The sequence below is a fragment of the Mirounga leonina genome, unplaced genomic scaffold, assembly GCF_011800145.1.
Source record: "Mirounga leonina isolate KUSES-001 unplaced genomic scaffold, KU_Mleo_1.0 Mir_150, whole genome shotgun sequence".
NCBI lineage: Eukaryota > Metazoa > Chordata > Mammalia > Carnivora > Phocidae > Mirounga > Mirounga leonina.
This window is the reverse complement of record NW_023270374.1, coordinates 20,417,894-20,423,237: the sequence shown is the minus strand read 5'-3', so window position 1 is coordinate 20,423,237 and position 5,344 is coordinate 20,417,894.

Here is a 5,344-nt window from a genome sequence, read left to right as displayed (position 1 = left end):
TGGCTGCACCACCCTGGGAAACTGTGTGGCAGATTCTACTAAAGCTAGCATGGGCCCCCCAGCATTTCATTTCCACTCCTGGCTATACACCCAAGGGAAATGAATGCATAAGCCCACCAAACATACGTACCAGAACATTCATGGCAACATAGTTCGTGAGGGCTAAAAACTGGAGACAGCTCAGGTGTCCATCAGCAGTGGAACCAACTGTGGTACATCCATACAATGGAATACTGTGCACCAATAGAAAAAAACAAGCTGATATTTGCAACGTCAGTTCATCTCAAAAATATTGGGTTGAGTGAAAGAAGCCAGACACAAGGCTATATACTGTATGATTTTTTAAAAAAAGATTTTATTTATTTATTTGACAGAGAGAGACGCAGCGAGAGCAGGAACACAAGCAGGGGGAGTGGGAGAGGGAGAAGCAGGCTTCCCGCAGAGCAGGGAGCCCGATGCGGGGCTCGATCCCAGGATCCTGGGATCATGACCTGAGCCAAAGGCAGGTGCTTAACGACTGAGCCACCCAGGTGCCCCTGTATGATTTTTTTTAAATATGAGGTTCAAGAACCTACAAAACTATAGTGTTAGATATGAGGGGAGGGGTAGTGCTTGGGAAGAAGTATGGGGGTGCTTTCTGGGTTACAGAAATGTTCTGTATCTTGACCTGCACGGTGGTTGAATGGGTATAGACATTCGTAAAAATGCATTGGGTTATACACTGAAGATTTATGCACTTTTCTGTGTATATGATATAACTCAATTTAAGAAGTTGAAAAAACAGTCTGAGGACACCCATCCCAAAATATACGGTTGTGTTGACCCAGTGAATTTCCTCCTTGCAGCAGAGATGAAGCATCCTGAGAGCAGATAAAGGGAGGAAGGACCTACTTATGTCCCCCTGGCTGCCTGATGATAAGCTCTGGCCTGCATTAACTAGTATGTCACCTTTACTGGACCCCTTGCCTATGTCCCCCCATCTGGGCATCGGCAGCCATGTGAGGGAGGCGGGGACTGTTTCACAGCAGAGGAGATCGAGGGTCCCAGAACAGCGTGGAACTGTTCAGGGCCACGCAGCTTGGAGACCATGCCATCTGAAAGGGAGAGAGCAGCCCTGGGAGGAAGGTGGGGACAGGTGCGGGAGGGGTGGCCCTGGAGAGTTGGCCACAGCCTTCCAGGGTGCCACCTCCACATCAAACAATCACATAAGGTGGGGAGCATTTATGGTTTGCAGGTCCACAAACAGATGTGAAGCAGATAGAAGCAAGGGCCATTCAGAAGCAAGACAGACTAGATGTGCCAGGAACAGAGGATGAGTTCCTTGTTGTGACTGGGCTCTGAGGCAGCCTTGGCATTGAGGGACACTCAGAGGACTCTACCAGGGGTGCCAAACGTGGCATGCACAGGCCACCACCCACGTCAACGCCTGCTAAACAGTTCCTATCCCCCATAGAAAGTCACTTGAGAGGAAATTTCTCCTCTGGCACGGGATTCTAGGAGGATGGTTGTATTGGTGTCTTGTTCTGTGGGCATCGGTGGATCCATGAGCAAGGTATTCAGTTGTGGTCTGGTGGAAGCCTCAGAAATGTTCCTTCCCAGGGTACTTGGCAAGTACTGTGTCTTCCCACCTTTGCCGGTATGGGACAGGTTAGCAGTTAGCTCCTACTTCGTGGGAGCCTCGTGGAATGTCTGCGCCGCCCACAAACCAATGTAGGAGAGAAGCATTTCTGGTTTGAGCCACCCTGCATTTACTTGGGCCTGTTGAGATGAGCACAAGGGTAACCCCAAGGTGCAGAGCGAGGTGGGCTGCTGGCTCAGTTCTAGAAAACCGCCTATTTAATGAATGGTCTGCCAAACATAATGGTAGAGTTACATGCTTTCTCATAATGTTGAGGCTACTCCTGATTGGTGTAGGGTAATCAAATCTCAACAGATGGGAGGAATTGTGGCCCTACTAAGGTGGCATCCAGGACATCTAAGCACATGGTAGGCATGTAATAGAAGAAGGGAAGGGGCTGGTCACAAGCCCTGCTTTATACTGTTTAACAGGAGATGTGGATACAAGAGCTGGTCTCGCCTCTCATGAATCTGGAAGTGGCTGTTGAATACTGATTTTGCAGGCACTGATTTTTCAAAACCTGGCTCTCTGTTAGAGGATGCAAAATGCCAGCATATTTTATTACAGTGAGCTCAACTACAGTGAGTAGTTGAGCAATTTTGAGACCCCCCCCCCGCCCGGGTTTCCCCTGTCAGCTCTCCCCCTTCATCCTCTGAAGCCCCTGTCTCCTCACTGTCAACAGACAACAATATCTCCTGTTTCACAGTTTCTGTAGAAGCCACTGGAGGCAACTTCCTTGCCAAATCTACAAATAGCTAGTCTTCACACCCATCCTGATTGGGACTGCCCCCGTCCCTCCCCCAAAGGAAGTATGTGACTCTCCACTTGTGCATCTCATGCCCCATACTCAGGGACCTTCCCTCATCCTTTCCTCTCCCCCTTCTCTCTACTCCATCCTTCCCATCCACATTTCAAGATGCCCTTGTCTTTCCCATTGCCCCGTCCTCTTTCTACCACTTTCCCTTGCCTTCCTTTCAGCCAAGTTTCACGCTAGCATTTTCTACACTTGCTCTCTCTGCATTCTCACTGTCCTTACCCTAGCGGTTGTTGGGGGGGGGGGGATCCTTAAGTTGCAGAGAGAGAGACACAGGAAGGGCTAGGCTCGCTCCCCTTCTCACCAAAGCTAGGAGAGGTGGGGAGGATCCGGGGCTGACTCCAGGGTGTCTGGAAGCAGGGGCAAACTCATGGTCTGAAGCAGTCCTCTGGCGCCATCTGCTGGCCATATGGGACTACAGCCTCCTTGCTGCAGGGAGAACGTGTGTGCTGAATTCTCTGTGGGCTTTTCTGAATTCAACAAGAACATCCAACAAATCACAGGTATCTTTAATTTACATTGAATAAGTGAATAAAATAAGATTGTAACTTCTTCTATAGTATCACTTATTTTTCATTCTTAACAGTAAAAAGAGACCTTGTTGGCCCCAAGATAAAATTTTCTTTCTTTCCTCCCCCCCCTCCCTCCCTCCACATTTCATTCTTTCCCCCCTCTCTCCCTCTCCCCACTCTTTCCCTTTCTCTATCAGACTTTTAGTGCTTTCCTTTTGTTATTTTTTAAATTATTATTTATTTATTTGACAGAGAGAGAGAGAGAGAGAGAGAGAGAGAGAGAGCACAAGCAGGGGAAGTGGGAGAGGGAGAAGCAGGGTCCCTGCTGAGCAGGGAGCCTGATGCGGGGCTCGATCCCAGGACCCTAAGATCATGACCTGAGCCGAAGGCAGACGCTTAAGGACTGAGCCACCCAGGTGCCCCTAGTGCTTTCTTTTTGTATGCCAGCCTTAAAAAAGATTTAATTATTCTTTAATAAATACATTCACTAAATAAATAGATTAAAAATTGAACTTATTTGTTTCCCAAACAAGCAAAAGTTGGACTGTATGATTTAAATCCTTTTAAATTTGTTGAGTTTGTTTAATGGTCCAGGATATGGTCTGTCTATGGGGCTTGCGAAAGATGTGTATTCTGCTATTGCTGGGTGGAATGTTCTATAGATGTTGATTTGATCCTGTTGGTGGATGGTATTATTGGTTTCTTCTATATCCTTGCAGATTTTCTGTCTATTTCCAGCAATTGTTGAGAGAATAGTGTTGAAGTATCTAACTATGATTATGTATTTATCCTTTCGGTTCTATCAGTTTTTTTCGTGGTGTCAGTAGATTGTTTTAGAACAGTTTTAGACTTAAGAAAATGTAAATATATAGAGTCCCCTGCCTCCAGCCATTTTCCCTATTATTAACATCTTACATTAATACCATATGTTTGTTACAACTGATGAACCAGTGATGGTGGGTTATCGTTCAAAAAAGTCTATAGTTGACTCAGATTTCTTTAGTTTTTACCTAATGTCCTTTTTCTGTTCCAGAACGCCACCCAGGATACTACGTTACATTTAGTTGTCATGTTTCCTTAGGTTCCTCTTGGTTGCGACATTTTCTCTGACTCTTCTTGTTTTTGACAATGTTATCAGTCTTGAGTGCAGTCAGGTATATTGTAGGATGCCCCTCTACTGGAATTTGTTTGATGTTTTTCTCATGACTAGACTGGGGTTATAGATTTGGGGGAGGAAAACCACAGAAGTCAAGTGCCATTCCATCTCATCATATCAAGGGCACACACCACCAACAGGATTTATGACTGTTGATATGGACCTTGCTCACTTGACAGAGGTGGTGTTGGTCGGGCTTCTGCACTGTAAAGTTATTCTTTCCCCCTTTCCATGTCCCAGTCTTTGGAAGGAAGTCACTATGGGCAGCCACAGATAAGAGTTATTTATGCTCCCCTCCTTTAGAGTACCTACCTTAATCTGTTAGAATTCTTCTGCATAGGAGAATTCTTTCCCCTCTCCCCCAGCCCTTTATTAATTTATTCAGTCATTTCTATGTATCAGAATGGACTCATGGATATTTACTTTACACTTTGGATTATCCAATACTACTTAGTTTTGTTATTAAATTTTTCCAGCTTTGACCATTGGGAACTCTTTCAGTTGGCTCCTATGTCCCTTTGACATTTGTGTGTGTTTGTGTGTGTGTTTCTTTTTTTGAACAGTTCTTTACTTTTTTTTTTTTAAAGATTTTATTCATTTATTTGAGAGAGAGAGAATGAGAGACAGCATCACAGGGAGGAGGGTCAGAGGGAGAAGCAGACTCCCCGCCGAGCAGGGAGCCCGATGCGGGACTTGATCCCGGGACTCCAGGATCATGACCTGAGCCGAAGGCAGTCGCTTAACCAACTGAGCCACCCAGGCGCCCCAACAGTTCTTTACTTTTTGGCACTACAAGATGTTCCAGGCTCAGCTTGTCTATGTCCTGCCCCAGTCATAGAAGCAGCCATTTCTTTTTTTTTTTTTTACTTTTATTTATTTATTTATTTAATTTATTTTTTTAAATTTTATTTTATTATGTTATGTTAGTCACCATACATTACATCATTAGTTTTTGATGTAGTGTTCCATGATTCATTGTTTGCGTATAACACCCAGTGCTCCATGCAGTACGTGCCCTCTTTAATACCCACCACCAGGCTAACCCATCCCCCACTCCACTCCCCTCTAAACCCCTCAGTTTGTTTCTCAGAGTCCATCGTCTCTCATGGTTCGTCTCCCCCTCCGATTTCCTCCCCTTCATTTTTTCCCTTCCTACTATCTTCTTCTTCTTCTTTTTTAACATATAATGTATTATTTGTTTCAGGGGTACAGGTCTGTGATTCATCAGTCTTACACAATTCACA